The following is a 17,762-nucleotide window of genomic DNA, read 5'->3' as shown; positions in this document are numbered from 1 at the left end:
TGGAAAATATTTTAATATTTTAAGCTAGCTTTTAAGAAAGTCTTCAGAAAGACCCACCCAATATCAATATGTTAATATTTTGGATATTGGATATTAATTGGATTTCTGTGTTGCTGATTTTTCAGATTACAAAATCAAGTGATTTTCAAGTTATAACATAAAAATATTCATGAGGATAACTATTTCTTTAAGCACCAAAAAGACTTTAGATTCTTCTCTATGATTCTCCAAAGAGTTTTCAATAGAAAAGAAATGTCTCAAGAGGCTTCCGACATTACAGAGGCTGCAACTGTGATCCCTTAGGGCCCTATAGAGCCAGCACTTAGCTTCTCTGAAAGAGATCTTAATAAAATTCACACAGCGTGAAATGGAAAGTCTGGGGGAAAAATGAAGAGTTTTCACAAAGTGAAACAAATGAGCTTTCTTTGTTGATTCAGAGGAGTAAGGAGCAGCAGCAACAAAACCATTGATAAGTAGCGAGTGCATCTTGTTTGAGGTTGAGCTTTGTTCATAGTCATCTGAAAAACAGTGCTTATTAGCCTTTGGAAATGAGATAATGAAGACACAAATTGTTATTTCACACTCAGTCATTGAGATGTAAAGGTCGAGTGCTTGTCCACTTCCTGGGATTTGACTCTGCCCCGCGCAAGAGCTTGCATGCTTACAGGAGGGATTTTTGTCTCTGAAGTAAAAACTACTGTAAACTTCATCCTTTGATCATGAAATAAGGCATTTAAAACAGCATAAAAAGCAAAGAAACTTTAGGTAGAAGATGTTCTTTCGTCAGTGTTTGTACCTAAGCCTAGATGGTCATATTTATGATTTTTGTCAGCCATGTTGGAATAAATGGGCTAGGTGATATGGTTTGGCTCTGTGTCCCCACCCAACTCTCATCCCAAATTGTAATCCCCATGTGTCCAGGGAGGGACCTGTAATCCCCACATGTGGAGGGAGGGAAGTGAATGGATCAGGGGGCAGTTTCTCCGATGCTGCTCTCCTGATATTGAGTGAGTTCTCGCGAGATCTGATGGTTTTTAAGTGTTTGGAAGTTCCTCCTTTGCTCTTCTCTCTCCTGCCACCATGTGAAGAAGGTCCCTGCTTCCGTTTCACCTTCTGCCATGATGGTAAGTTTCCTGAGGCCTCCACAGCCATGTGCAACTAAGTCAATTAAACCTCTTTCCTTTGTAAATTATCCAGTCTTGGGTATTTCTTTGTAGGAGTGTGAAAATGCACTAATACTCTAGGTTTCCCTTATTATTTAAAATGTGTTCTTTTGGGGCTGTTAGGGAACAGATAGACTGTTTCATATCTGTCTAAACAGTCTTGTGGTAACAAGCCAATACTAGAGAACGTAATTAGGAGAAAGAGGAAATAATTTAGATGGCATTTGACTTGCTCCTCAAAGCATGGTCCACGGATCAGTAGCATCTGCCTCCCTGGGAGCTTGTCCAGACCATCAGATCTAAATCTGCATTTAACACACCCCAAGGTGACTCACATGCACATTATGTTTGATGATGACTAGACTCCAGAACCTTCTCCACAGGTCACCATTTCATTGAAGATGAGTGGGAGATGACACATGAGACCCACAGGAGGACATATTAGAAGACGTATTTGCACAACTTTTTAAGACTGTGATATATAAAACTAATATTATAAAGAAATATGTCAAAAAGGGCAAATGAACCCAAAGAATTATTTCCTTAACTTGGGAAAAGCTAAAACATAGGTGTTACAGTTGAACCCCCAACTCCCTTGCCAACAAGATGCATATTCCTCAATTGCATTTATTTTGTGAAACAGGGAAAATATGGATGACGTGTGTTTGTCCTGACTTCAAACTAGAATTCTATTGATATTTGTAGACAATTGCAATTGTAATCTCTTTATATCTAACAATGTCTTTGTACAAAATGAATGTTTTTTTCTTATCTAAAATAGGATGTTGGATAATATAATCTCTAAGGTTTCTTTCAGCTCTGAGGAATATTCTAGGGCCTCATAAAAATTCTAAGAGGTAAACAGAACTGGGACACTTGTTTCCAGAATTTTCTTTGTTTTTGTTTGTTTTCGACATTGTGATATAGGGAAATTATAACAATATAGGATTCAAAAGACTAGGGCACCGATTTCAACCACAATGCTCTAGCCTGTCATATAAATGTATCATATAATTTTCAAGTAGCTACTATAACCTAGGCACTGTTTTGGGCCTGGGAACTGAATAGGAGGGAAAAATATATATGGCCTATTGCTTCTGAGGCTTTTGAGTAGTCAGGAAAGGCCAGCAAGAATCACAAACTTACTGTGATATGTGCTACCAGGGAGAAGTACAGGGCCGTGAGGAGGACAATTGGGGATCAATCTGAGCCAGTTATTTTACCTATTAACTTCTCACCTATAAAATCGGCAACAAGAATTTATCAGTTTGTTTTTACATATATGTGTAATATATGTGATATATGTGATAGTGGGCAGGAAGGGGTTAATTTAGCAGGCACCAGTTGGTTATTCAAACCCTGCACATTCTCCATTCCTATTTTTAGGATAGGCCTATGGCTGGCTTCTGGGATTTGATTTCTGGGGCCTTTGGAATATTCTGCCTGTTTCTGTAAGTCTGAGACCTTGGGCCATGCTATACCCATTTGACCAGATACATTAATCCCAACAAGGGACAGCCTAGCGGGGATGCCTGTTTTTACTCTGATGCAGCCTGGAGCCTGAATAGCTGAGTCAGTCCTGGGGGTGCTGCATGCCTACATGACTGACCCCCAATAAAAACCTTGGACATCGAGGCTCAGGGGAGCTTCTCTGGTTTATGGCACTGCATGTGTTGTCACACGTCATTGCTGGGAGAATTAAGGGTGTCCCCATGCAAGCCCACTGGGAGGGGCCTTGGAAGCTTTTGCCTGGTCTCTCCTGGCCTTTATCCCTTGTGACTTTTCCCTTTGCTGATTTTAATCTTATTTCTCACTGTGGTGATACAAACTGTGAGCATAATGTGTTTTTCTGAGTCTTGTGAGTCTTCTAGAGGAGTATTGAGCTGGAGGGTGGCCTTGGGAACCCTTCCATCTGACACTGGACAGCATGTGCTAAGGAGTCAATAATGCAGTAAGAGTGTAAAATTCCTAGTCTTTTCCCTAAATGTCTGTTTGTCAAATTACATTCCTCTATGGAATCTAAGAGAATATCCAGCCTCACCACTCGCATCCAGAATCACTTGAGATAACAGTACTGTCAGACTTATCTCTGTTATGTTCTAACAAATAAAAAATAACCAGGGATCATGTGGATGTATATATTTGAAGGAAACCGAACTCCAGAGGAGGTGCTCCACTATTCATGGTTCTCTTAGTTGCCTTCAAGGGCAGAATCAGCCCTAACATGGTGCGTGGAGGAATTTTCTGGAGAAAATATTCCTAGCATTGAACTACTAGACCACGCCCTCTTTTTCTTGTCTGTAACTCTCAAACTTGGCTCTCTATGAAGGCGTGACTTTGAAATGCCACTCTTTCTTCCCACATGATGTGTGAAAGAAATTTACCAAGTCAAAAATTATGGAGACATTTTACTTAAAGTAAGTGTAGATACTTTAAGATAATTTTTTGTGGGTCTATAGATAAAACTTTGCTACAGATGAATTAGTTGACATCTGGCAATTTTGTCCATCTTCACAGCTGTATAATTTCATTGTCACTGTAAGTTTTGCAATATTGTGTACATATTTAATAACCAAATATTTAGTCTCTGTGAACACAGAAATTTTAAACTCTCAGTAATGGGGTAGAGTAGGAGCATGTTCCTAAAAACCCAGTGGTATTTTTATTCAGTATTTAAAATTTAACGTTTAATTATAGAACATAATGAAATTCTTCAAAGCACAGCTTTTCCACAGAGCAGTTAAAACCAATTAACACTTTTATTCTGTTAACAGTTTAATCTTTATTGTCATTTAACGATGCTAGAATTTTCCTTTTTTTTTTTTTTTGCTGCTATGAAAAGATTGGTTACTCTGAGTCAGACTTTAATCTAAGAAACTCTAGGCAAAATGGACAGACAGCTTGTAAAAAACAACAGTACAGAAAAGTCAGTAAAGCAACAGTACAGAAAGTCAAGAAATAGACCCAGTTCATATAACAGTTAAACATATGGTCCAAGTAGAGTCTCAAGTCAGTTAGGGAAAGCTGACCTCTTCAATAAACTGTTGAATGGTAGTCATTTGGAAAAAAAAATATTTGAATCCATGTATCTTCCTTCATTGATATAAATTTCAGAGAAAGCAAATGGAGAAAAAAAAGCGCTACAAGAAAATATCGAAGAATTTCTACATAAACTCAGAAAGGAGAAGGGATTTCAAGCGAGGATTCAAATAAAGTCACAGAAGAAAAGATAGATGAATTTGCCAGTGAAAATATCTTTTGATATCTTTTATTTTTAAAAAGTATCATAAGACAAAAACAAGAAAAAGATTGAAACTCAAAACACTAATTTCTCTTGTTTCATCTAGCAACATATTTTAGAAATTCAACTACTGAAGACTACTACTTTTCAGTAATAGTCGTAATAATAATAGTAGTATACAGTGAAGAACGATAAGTTACAGGGTTTTAGGGTTTACGCACATTAATTTTTTAATGCTCAAAGAACTCTGAAAAAATTATGAAAAGTATTTTTCAGGTGAAAGTAATATGTAGAGCGTGCTAATGTTTGTGTAAAAAAGATGTGTGGGACAAAATTTCAGTTAAATTGGAGGAATAAGTTCAAGAGCTCTATTGTCCAACATGGTGACTATAGTTAATACAAATATATTGTATACTTAAAAATGTAAAGTGGGTGGATAAGTGTTCTCACCATGGAAAATGATGACTATGTGAGGTGATGCATATGTTAACTAGCTAGACTTAATCATTCCACATGTTTGTATACTTCAAAATATCAGGTTGTACACAATAAATACAATTTTATGTCACTGTAAAAAATGTGCATGGGAGGAATTTATATGCATCTTTGCATGTATGTACATTAAACTCTGGAAGAATGTACAAAACCTACTAACTGTTATTTATTGGGCGTGAAGTGAAGCAGATGGGGTTTAAGTATAGAAGGAACATTTTCACTAATAAATCTTTACATAAACAATAAGGAAAGTTATAGATTTATTTAAAGTAAATTAAATGAATTTTTTTTTTCATAGAGACAAGGTCTCACTCTATCACCCAGGCTGGAGTGCAGAGGCATAGCTCAATGCAGCCTTGAACTCCTGGGCTCAAGTAATCTGCCCACCTCAGCCTCCTGAGTAGCTGTTAGTACAGGCGTACACTGCCATGCCTCTCTCTCTCTCTCCTGCTCCACCATGGTAAGACATGCTTACTTCCCCTTCTGCCATGATTGTAAGTTTCCAGAGGCCTCCCAGCTATGTTTCCTGTTAAGCCTGTTAAAAATTGTGGGTCAAGTAAACCTGTTTTCATAAATTACCCAGTCTCGGATAATTCTTCTTAGCAGTGTGAGAATGGACTAATACACATGCCTACAAGGAAATCTTGGTTTTAGTCTGGGCTCTGCTGCCAACTAGCTCTGTGAAATGCCATTTAACCCTCTCTAAAATTCAGCTTTTAAATGAAAGAGTGAACATAAACCATATCTAAGGTACACATTTGTACTCAAACTCTACAATTCTTCCACCTGTGTACTCAGTGATGGCACAATTACAATCACATTAGTTAAAATCTATCTTTTCACATCTTTCCAAAGTTTTCATTTTACCCTATTGTTTATTTTTTCGTTTCTTTCTTTTACTTTAACTCAATAAGATGACTAGTTGAGTCTCCCTGAACACTCTGGAGTTTGGCTTTAGTAAATCTTTGAAAATATATACATATAAGATGCTTTTCTATTTATCTTTATGCCTCAAAAATTCAGAATCAAAAAAACCCACCATGTGAAGATGTGATGTAAATCATAAGACTTGAATTACCTCAATATATGATCACAAATTACCATTATCCTTATTATATGGTTACATGTTAATGAGGGTTTAATGGGAAAAAAATTTTAAAAGATTGACAGATGATTTTATATTCGCCCTATATACATATCTCCTGGAGGCTTTATTGTAAACATATCAGATATTCCCTGACAATCAGGAATTTTAACATTTTTAACTCCCAATGTTAATCACAAAAAGCACCTCGTGTACTCCTTAAATGTTGACCCAAGCAAATGAAAATTATCAATATAATGGCTAAATAAAAAGTATTGATTTTCTAGTTTCTGATAGGAAAAAAAAGCAAAACATATTATAAAAGAAACATTGTTTTGAAGAATTGTGCCTTGGTGCTAGTGTGCTCTTCCAAATGAGGTAGATAAAACAGTTAAATACAGAGAAGTGATACGTTCTTATCCTGGGTGGAAGACTTGTTCTACTTTAAACTTGTTTGAGGGCATCTGTGTGTGTATCACATGGAATAGCTACTGATCTATACTCACACCTATTTTTGTGGTGAAGAGCTAATAACAAAAGAAGACAAGCAGAAACTTGAATTCTGTCATTTATGAAGTATACTTTCCTTTTAACGTGAATTTAACTGCCATGTTACGATTGGGACAGTTTTTAGTTTGTCCCAAATTTTAATAGTATTTAGTCTCTGCATTAGAGAAGAGTTATGTTTTTTTTCACCATTTTGAGGAGAACCTATCAATAAGAATTATATTTCTTCAGAACAAAAAGAACATGTGTAATCATGTGCAATCAGGATTTACAATTATATTCATATTCCTCTTTTGCTTTAAATGAAGTTAAGATAATTTTTTAATTATGTGAAAGATCCTTTCAGCATTTCAACTGACCATAGAAAAAAGACAAAGTATCATAGCCAAATAGAAAATAAATATAAGACTGGATTTGATTTGACTAAGGATTGACTTTTCTTCTCAGGTTATAATTATTCATTTGTCAACATATTTTTGGGCACTACCCACTTGTCTACTTGTCAGGCACTGTATTAGATTTTAGATTTTCAGAGATAACCATATTACTTTTTTCAATGGAAGATGTAATATTTTTTAAAATCATATTTTTAAAAACATAAATAATTACCATTGTTTTATGAATTATATTTGTTCTCATATATATGCATTTAACTTTTTATTTAAAAACTCAGTGAGGTAGATGATTACATAAATGTATATGGAGATTAAGAACTTTTGAATTTATTACCTTATTGTGTTACAGTTTTCTCTAGAGATTTTCAGTTGACAGATCACTGATAAAGTACCACATTTTTTTAGTTGGGATTATCAAAACAAGCTACCCAGTAAAACAACAAAACACAAATCATTCTAAGATACTTGGGGCAAATACTGACTGGTATTATAAAAGATGTAGGCATATGTTTGATCTACTGATTTTTTTTTAATTTTTAACATTTTATTTTCATATATTTATTTATTGTAGAGCTAGGGTTTCTCTTGCTCAGGCTGGCCTCAAACTCCTGGGCTCAGGAGATTCTCTCACCTCCCAAAGTGCTGAGATTACAGGTGTTAGCCATCACATCCTGCCTAAACTACCAATTTTTAATTCATTTTGAAACAGAAATTAAAATTTACTGAAATCATGAACAAAATGAATCTAAGTTTTAAACATTAAATAATTTCAAATGCAATCACCTAGATGTTCTATAATTTCAAATGTCAAATGTTCATTTCAGCTTAGTGGATTTTCAACCTTAAAATTTTAACTTATTTTAACACATTAGATTGTATTTCTTAAAACAATCTTCGTCGAAAATGTTAGTGAATAGATAGCTTGAATCACCTTCAATGTAGAAGCTAAGAAGTGGAGTAAATATCTCCCTATCAAAAATAAAAGTATCAATCAGTTTGTATTGTTCCTTGATATCTTTGATCTTCTTAGCTATACAGTATTAGTCTCATTATAGTTCATACTAACAAATTCTAGTTTAGGAATGGACCAACCACTTCTGTTTCTCCTGCTGAATTAAGTATAAATCTATATTATAGTACTTCTAATATCTCATTATCTTTATTTTTACATGATGTTTTCCCAACTAGACTTATCCCCTGAAAATACAAGTAGATAGGGAGGAAAATAAAACTTAGAATAAAACCTATAGAGGCTGGCAACTCAGTCCATGAAAGGGGATGTTGGTGTTTGAGACAGGGTGGTGGGTTTCCACCCAGGATCCTGCAGATGTCAGAGCAGGCTGCTTGGTGGCTGGAAAAACAGGAGCATTCCTAATTGTTGTTTTGACTCCAGTTGTTTTAGCTTTTTACTTGGCTGTATCTCTTATGTAGTGTATCTTCCCTATTGATTATCTTCCTCTTTTCCTTCCGTATTGATTTATCCTTTCTCTAAGCTTTCTGAAAAACCTTGTCATATTTGTCGTTCCCATCATCTTAACATATGTTTCTTTTGTTGTTATTTCTTCCTATGGCTTCCTTCTTTGACCTTTAAAGATTCTTCTTTTTGAAAGCCTTTATTAGATTTTACAATAAAACTTTTAGAGCCACTCCATTTTCTTAAATTTGAGAATGATGTCTTTATTACCTATCTGATTTGTTTGCTTCCTAGATCCCATTTTTACATTTTTATCTGCCCTCACATTTGGGGGCATATATCCAGATTTGGTATTTGAACAGATTGTGTGTGGGAATTTCCCTTGGCGGGTGTATTTTTCACTTTGGTGACAGCCAATTCCTATTCTTTGGTTGGTTGGAGTCTCAACCAACATGCACAGAGTTGCTCTGAATCCTCATTTCTTACTGGTGCCCATCTACCTCATTTTGGGAATGGAATTGAGATAGTTTCCCACCTCCTGTTGTTAGACTTCATGATTCTAACTGTAAAAGAAAAAAAAATACTAAAGTCTGGTCAAGCTGATTTCAGTTAATATTTTGAAAATAAAACCTTCACTTCTTGCTAAAAAGACAAACATGTTGGTAGGAAAGAACAATTGGGAAAGATATAATGAAGGAAAAATAATTTCTTAATTGACGCTAATTCAGGTAATGGTAAAAAAGCAGAAACAATACAAAACTTGAGTCCTCTAATAGAATAAAGAAAAAAATAACAAAGCGAGGTTTAACTCACAGAATACAGAATCTTTGGTTGAAGGGAATTGACCTGTATTTAGTATTTGTATGTTGTATGTATGTGTATGTATGTCTGTGCATATATGAATGTGTACATGTATATATGTGCATGTATATATGTATTATATATGTATGTGTGTTTATGTGTGTATATGTATAACATATGATATGCATATTATTTTGGTCTGTTTCTCTAGAGGCTTCCTAATTAACACAGCTTGTAGATCTTTGTCTTCTGACTTCTCAGCCCTCTGCTGACCCCATGGAAATCTGATCCTGGCCCTGGTCAGGTGAGGGGTGAGTAGGATGAGTGGGATGCACTGCAGGGGCTGTCCTTGATGTCACAAAAATCATGGTGGTTCTTGAGAGATCAAAGAATAAAGAAAAATTGTATTTTAAATGAAGAAGTTTCTTCTGTTTCTGTGTTTGCATCACTATAGACATTACTCTTCAAGTTGTCTTTCTCCTGAGATCCAGGTAGACTTTCACTCTCTGAACCAGCTTGTAGTTGAGAAGGTAAGAAAAATGCTGCCCAGTAGATCCAAGGAGAACTTTTCTCTTCCACAAACAGCTACAGACACAGCAGAACTTGGGTAAAGGGGGGCAGGAAGTTACTGTAGTGCAATGGCTTTACTTTTTTTTTTTTTTAGTATACTAAGGAATTTTCTCCACTGAGAAATTGTGGACATTTTCCCCTAATCTACCAAGGACTTTGATTTGCCATAGAAAGTATTATTACAGCAAAAGAAATAGGAAGTCAACATTTCACCTCTGAGATTTGGAGTAAGATTTGAGTCACTAGCCAGGCAGACTTTGATGAATTTGTAAAAGCCAAATCTAGATGATTAAGTCAGCTTTGCTATAAATCAGAGCTAGAGGGAGATTAGAACATGATTTAAGAGGCAACCTTGTTCCATCTGGACCTGGGTGACTGTGGGGAAAAAAAATTAGAAAGCATTAGGTGAGACTTGCATATCCCGATGTCGCTTATCTGAGTGAAAATTCTGGAGAATGCAGGAATGTGAAATAAATTGGTCTCTAGATAGGTGAGCTAAAGGTTACACTCCTGACTCCCCAGTGCCTACATCTGGCTGCAGGCCATCCAAAAATTCCAATGTGGAGGACTGGAGTCAAAGAGTAGGGTGTGAGAAATCTAGGATCGAGGAAACTGGTCAGGATCAGGGGTTTCAGTGGAGCGTGACAGCGCATCCCTGCAAAGCCCAAATCAGTTCAGTTATATTTACTACAGCAGATGCCAGCCTGGAACAGACCAGACCAGACGAGGCTTGAATCTGGGGTTCCTTTTATTCCATAAGGTCATGTAAGATTTTTGTGTGTTTAAACATCAAACTACATAAAACTGGGAAGAAGGGGCAGAAAATAGTATCACACCAAGGTGAGTCATTTGAAAGGGGTGATTTGAAATGGCAAGCTATAATTATCCCCTTCCCAGTGAGAAGGGGTTCCTGAGAAATATTCAATAAGAAACAAAGAATTTACAGTTTCTTAACTGAATCAGGTTGTGTTAAATTCTTGAACCTGCTACAGTTGTAAAGCATCTGCAATTTCAAATAGCAAAATTTTTACTCCCTTGTCTGTGAAAATTAATTGGCAAAGGTTTTCTTTTACCGTGGTCTCACATTTATATAGTCATCAGGCCAGATTTACAGTCTCTCCCTAAATTTGGGGAAAAATATTTTTTCTAAGTTTCTGCCCACACATCTTTCTAATTCTTCCACTACTTCATTCCTGCCTTCTACAATCACTTGGGGGTATGGAATGAACTGAATATATTTTATTTTGATTCACATTATCACTAAAGAGGCTCTTTTCATTGTCAGAAAGCCACACACAAAAAGCCAAAATTAAAAATGTATTCTTAAATGTTGAGCATGTAGAATGATATGTGCTAGAACAGGCTTCAATGACTTAGATTTCAGCCACTTCACAAAACAGTCTGCTATGGTCTGAATGTTTGTGTTCCCCCAAACTCATGTGTTGAAACCCTATTCTTGATGTGATGGTAGTGAGAGGTGCGGCCTTTGGGAGGTAAGTAGGTCATGAGGGCAGAGCTCTCATGAATGGGATTAGTGCCCTTATAAAAGAGACCCAGGCCTGGTGCAGTGGCTCATGCCTGTTAACCAAGCACTCTGGGAGGCCAAAGAAGGAGGATTGCTTGAGCCCAGTAGTTCGAGATCAGTCTGGACAATGTAGTAGGACCCTGTTGCTACAAAGAAATAAAAAAACTTAGCCAGGCATGGCAGCATCCACCTGTAGCCCCAGCTACTTGGGAGGCTGAAGTGGGAGGATTGCTTGAGGCCAAGAGGTCAAGGCTGCAGTGAGCTATGATGGTGCCACTGCACTCCAGCCTGGGTGACAGAGTGAGGCTCTGTCTCAATTTTTTTTTTTTTTAAAAAGGATCACAAAACAAAAAGGCCCAAAGGAGCTTGTTTGCCCGTCTACCATGTGAGGACACAGCATGAAACTACCACCTAAGAGGAGTGGCTCCCATCAGACACCAAATCTGGTGGCATCTTGCTCTTAGGCCTCTCAGCCTCAAGAAATGTGAGAAAAAAATATATATGTATATATACACACACACATATATACATACATGTACATATATGTGTGTGTGTTTACATATATATACAATTTGTTGTTTATAGGCCACCCCGTTTATGGTATTTTATTATAGCAGTCCAAATGGACTAAGAGTCCAACAACAAAGCGAGGTCACCAGGGCAAGGCATACTTAGGCACTGGGCTCCTTTCTGCTGTGGTCATTCACACGCGACATTAAGACAGTTTGAATTTGGAGGCTAACAATATTCTCCCCGGTGAGATTAATGCTTAGCCAGAAACTGGAGGAACGGTATGGGTTGAGAAAGAGAGAGTAGCAAATAAACAAAAGATCAAAGAACAAAAAGATGAATGGGAAAGGTCAGTAGTCAAATGGTGATAAAAATCAACAAGGATTGAGTCCAGAGTGATGACTCAAACAAGAGCGTTATTCAGTGAACTAGCTAGTTATAATCTGAAGACAGAAAAAGGCCAAAGAAGCGAGAAAGAGGGGAGTGAAGATCTGAACTAGCAGAGGAAGCGAAGTTAAATTTATAAAAATGATTTTCAAAGTCTCATCCTCATGGAATATTCTTGACATCCCTCTCTCCATGCTGCCCACACTTCTGGCTGGGTGTACCGACTGCATTTTCCTGATAACTTAAGCTGCTGGCTGGTGAGACAATCAAATTCTCCCCGCTGAGTGACTTCATCTACAAGACACAGGAGTAACCACCAGTGAGAGAAGTTCAGTTGTGAAAGAGAAGCAAAGGAAGATGCTGGGTCCTTAGCGAGGGTGCACAGCCCCTTCCCCATTGTTAGCTCTCCATTCCGTTTTGCCTGATGCAAGGCACACTTTGTTTCATATATTTAGATTCCATAGTTTTCTGATAATGGGGACTGAGTATTTTAAATACACTTCAGGAGTGGGCGGGGTGGCTCATACATGTAATCCTGGCATTTTGGGAGGCCAAGGTGGGCGATTACCTGAGGTCAGGAGTTCGAGACCAGCTTGGCCAACATGGTGAAACTCTGTCTCTACTAAAAATACAAAAATTGGCTGGATGTGGTGGCTCACACCTGTAGTCCCACCTCCTCAGGAGGCTGAGGCAGGAGAATTGCTTGAACCCAGGAGGCGGAGGCTGCAGTGAGCCGAGATCGTGCCACTGCACTCCAGCCAGGGTGACAGAGTGAGACACTGTCTCAATAAATACATATTTAAAAATTAATAAAAATAAAAACGAACACACTTTTTTAGGTGAGTTCTGCATATTTAAGTTTCAAATTACTTTTAGAGCAAGCCCAGGATAGTTTCCTGTTCTTTTGAACATGAGGAAAGAACCAAGGGCTGCAGAAAGCCTCCTTACAGAACCCGAGTCTCATTAGCTTGTTCTCATTCAACAAACGCTTATCCATCCCTCGTTGCATGCAAGGCGCTCTGCCCAGCCAAGTATGTGACTGCAGGCTGACGGGTGGTGATCGGGAAAGCTGCCCGAATGAGTAAGATTCTGACGCTTGTTTGGAGTAGTTTATCCTCTGTCTACCACCTCCGGAAAACCACATCTCCATGACTGGACCCAAATAAAGTTATTTCATATTTCCAAAAATACTTTCAGTTATTAACACCTTCAGGAGAATTCAGGGGCTCATGGTAGAAATGAATGAATCATGTACATAACTGAGAAGTATTTATACAGAAAGAGTTTTGGTTTTCTGGAAAGGGTAATTTCAGATATTTAGAAGTAAGAGCCATTACAATGTTGGTTTTACAAGCCACTGGGCTTTATAACAACATCAGAGTCCTGGTGGGTCAGGAGAAAAGGAGACAGCACTCGTCAGTAGCAGACAAGAGCAACTTAGCATTCCATATAATCTTGGAGAGAGCTGGTCTTAAGTGCCTCAGGTAAGTGTTTTAACAACTGGATCCTCTCTGGACTCCAAACACCTGCTTCTTGAGCAGTGACGTAAGATGGGGGAGAAGACAGAATGAGCTGGCTGTCTCACTCCCTCTCTAGCTCCTGTCCCAGCTTGAGATGAAATTCTATGGAAGAGTAAAGAAGGTAGGAGCTTACTGGAATCTCTTCTACTTTTCTCAACCCAGCACCAACTGTTATAAAGAATGGGATAAAAATGTCATAAGGAAAGTTGTTGAGAGAAATTTACTCTTTTACCCTTGAGACCTAATGGGAATTCAAGCACTATATTTTTTATTTTATTTTTCTTAATGGTCAAAGCCCTTGGCTGTATATTGTAAATACCTATCATGGATCAAAGCAATCTAGTGAAAAATATTTATTTCAGCTTGACTAGTTGTTAAAGCTCCATGAAATGTTCATTTTCAATGCTATCTTCTCTGTGAACAAAAGATTGTCTGCTCCTAAGCAATATCTAAAGTAATATCTATAGGGTTTCATTTCTTATTGTATGTAAGGATGAATTATAGAAACTTCATCATAAAAAGTTTTGTATTGCTCTGTTGTCTGATTTTAAGTACTTGAGCTATAAAATTATCTTATTTCTATAATTCCCACTATTTTTTTCTATTCAGGGATTGATTACACATTTCAGTTCCCAATGATAATCTCTCTTGCTGCTTTCATTAAGCATTCCTACAAATTGAAGGGGAGATGGAATTAGCAAGGTAGAAAATGAGAGAATTAAAAAGCAAATCTCCTGTGTTTCTTTTCAATTAATATTATGCCAAGAAAGAAGTAAAGGTTTTGAGACCAGATTACAAAGTTGCGGTGCACTAGGATGCACAGAGCAGTGGAAAGGATACCCTGCAAAGTTCAAACACTGCCTTCTGAAGGCAGGTGACATCCTGGGGAAACACACTGATGTGGAATCGAAGGCCCTGGGCTCAGCTTGGATGCCTTGGAAAAGTCACCTGACCTCCAAGTCTGTGGCTGCCCATCTCTAAAACTGCTTGCCTTTCACACCTTAGAGGGTTGCTATGAGGATCAAAATGTGAACACATTTTGAACATCGTCAGGCACTGTGAAATAAAAGATACTATCAGTGTGATTATGAGCAATGGTTTCACAGGAGCACTACACTGCCTAAAGAGCTAAAACATGCTCCTTTGCAAATATTTTCCTACTGTGCTTTAGAATATCATTGGCCTCTGCCACCTTCCCCAATGGTGTTGCATTTTCTATGTTTAGAGATGCTGTTTCCTGTTCTTAGACTGTGACCCACAATACCCCTGACAGGCCCAATCACACCCGAGCGTGTGTCCTATCAAACTAGCAACTGTCCCCATCAGAGAGTTTGCCTGTGAAAAACTGCTTCCCCTGGTAAAGTGGCAGCTTTCCACGGAGGAAATCTGCCTGTGCTTTCACCAACACAGACAACAATGGAGAAGGGAACAAAAAACACTTTGCTATTTCCCTAGCTCATGTAAAGGTCATTTCTCAACCTGTTTCTTGCGCAGTGGAAGGTGTTGACTATATAGCTCTAGTAATGTTGCCTTCTTGAATTCATTCTTGTTCTCAGGGGCTGTGCTATCTTCCACCTAGACCAAGTTTCATTACATTTAGTGCAGCAGAGCATGCAGATGATGTAGTTAGCATTGCAGGCAAAATAACCCATTCCTATACCTCTTGTCAGCTTTCAGCATATTTAATATAAATGCAATATAAAAATACTTACAGTTGATTAGGATTGGAATAAATAAAAAAGACTTAGTTTCTGATTTTGGATTTGGCTGACTTTATGGATTTTTCTCTGGGGCTCTTTTTAAAACATGAATTTTCCTTAGCACAAAGAGTAAGAAAACATAATTTCTTTTAGAGAATATTTCTAATTTCTTTAGTATTTTTGAGTTATTGCAGGGTTCATTTTAAACCAGTCTTACTAGTAGCTAAAGGAATGCTATCTATTCCCTCAGGATCCTGGGCTGTTATTTTTGATTTTGGTGCTGATTATTTGTTAATATTTTAAATTAACATAAATGTGACTGAATTTAACTTTAGAGATATGAAGTATTTTGCTGTTAATGCAAACACATGACAAAGAAAATCTAATTTACAATTTAAATTTCAGAGTTGAACAAAAGCATACTGGATTCAGTTTCCACAGATAGAGGTTTATATTCAGGGTTGTGTGAATAATGACTTACGTGACCTTGAGTGACCTTGACTGTGCCCTGATATCTATTCTCTGTCCTTCCTTGTCTTGTCTATCTGGTGCTTTGCTCTGGGAAGCTGACTTCTACAAGCCTCGCTGAGACAGGCACCAAAGCGATGGGCATTTTGGGGAGAGGATATAGTAGCTGTCTCTAAAACTTGGTCATTAATGTCCTTCTAGTTCTAGATCAAAGGAAAAACATGTCCAGGCTGAAACAGTAGGCTTACACTTAATGAGGATGTCCCCCACACTAATGAGGAGTTGCTAGGCTGTTCGAAAGCACTCATTTGGAGATAAGAATAATAACTTACTGGGATAATACCCTCTCTTATAAATATGAACTAAAAGTTCAAAGGTGTAAATGTGAATAGTATTAGCATCGTTTTCCTCCCTGAAGAATGTATTAAGAATATCAAAGCTCTTCAAACAGTGATCAAAAGTGACACATAGACCCAAACATATGATTTCATTTTATAATATGGAATTAAGATTTCCATTGAAAAGAGGTTGGAAATAACATCACGTCTTTTTTGAGGGAGGTTTCGGTTTCCCACGAGTTATCATAATATTCCAAATCCATACAAACTCTGGAAGTGACCCTTTGCAGTCTAAATTTTCTCTTATTAATTAAGGCTTTCGTTAAAGACAGAGCAAACAGGTTTTATATGGTATATTCAGTTTGCCTTACGGAGAATAAACTTTCAATGATCCTTTAGCTTCATTCTATTTAAAAAGACAGCACTGTTTAAATTATTTATTTTTTTAGGTTGTCTTTTGTAACTGGAAGAAAAATAATTCTTCAGTAAGTTTCTATAATTTTTATTCTCATTAATGTATGAAATATTATACTTTAAGTAAATTCATAATAGTGCTTCTACTGCATTTTAAAAATTCCTTCCAAGGGAGACAGCTTATGAAAGAACTAATATAATTAGCATTTTCTGATGGATGACTAGTGTCAAGACACAGAGAGGAAAATGCTTATTGCAGTTAAAGAATGCACCTGAATGTGTACTGCAAACAATAGCACAATGTGATTGAAGAAAATAAATTAAACTTATAATTTTGTTTTTGACAACCAAAACATGATTGTTCCTATTTTTATAATTTATATTGTCATAAGCATATTTTTATGGAAATTTTGATGTTTATTTTTTGTTAAAGATCTATAGCCAGTTGCCTTGGAATCTCTGCTGAGATTCCAAGCACCTGCTGTTTGAAGAGGGAATAAGCCAGAATAAAATTCTCGCTCTTCAGGTAAATAGTTAGCTTAGGCTACGCATGTCTTCAAATAATTAAGCATATATTTCTTGGGGCCTATTATGTGCCAGGAACACATATGCTAGTAGGAGAAAAGAACTTTCAGAGAAGGACGTTAGGTATATATTCTATAACATTTTATCGCAGGGAGCTCCTGACAATAATACAAAAGGGAACCTTTCATCTAACATTTGTATATAATCATGGGTATGTGAGGATAGCTACTTCTTTTTTATGAACTGAAGAAGGCAAGACTTGGAATTTTTATGTAAGCTTTATGTTAGTGAACACAAACAACATTAATAATAAAAATGATAAAGTCAAGATTTAACCTACAAATATCCTTTTTGGGTGGGCTGTATATAAGGCATTTTAGTACGAAAGTAAAAAATTCCCTCCATTCTGGTTGTATTTAGTCTTCTATATAGGAATCCATATATTTCATCTCTTTAGATTTTAAAGTAGCTACATTTGATGAAAATGATCACTTTTGAACTGCCTTACAGAGAATTTTTTCGTTTTATTTTGATAAAAATAAAACTTTTCTATCTGGCACTGTGCCCTGGGAAGCTGACTTACTAAAAGAAATAAGTATTTTAAGGGGACAAAATTATACAATCACTATGCTAAGCATATTGCAAAACCAAAATAAAATAACCGAACTTTTGTGACTATTTGATTAGATAAAAGGATTGAGTCAG

The 17,762-nt window shown here is 36.8% G+C and overlaps 1 protein-coding gene across 2 annotated transcripts in view; it reads right to left on the bottom strand.

The window, feature by feature from the left end:
• DOK6 (docking protein 6) overlaps positions 1-17,762 on the bottom strand; it is a 443,254-nt gene that overhangs the window by 111,738 nt on the left and 313,754 nt on the right. The gene's annotated exons all lie outside the window — the stretch shown is intronic.

Source organism: Pan paniscus, chromosome 17, assembly GCF_029289425.2.
Source record: "Pan paniscus chromosome 17, NHGRI_mPanPan1-v2.0_pri, whole genome shotgun sequence".
Taxonomy (NCBI): domain Eukaryota; kingdom Metazoa; phylum Chordata; class Mammalia; order Primates; family Hominidae; genus Pan; species Pan paniscus.
This window is presented reverse-complemented; position numbering and strand designations above follow the sequence as displayed.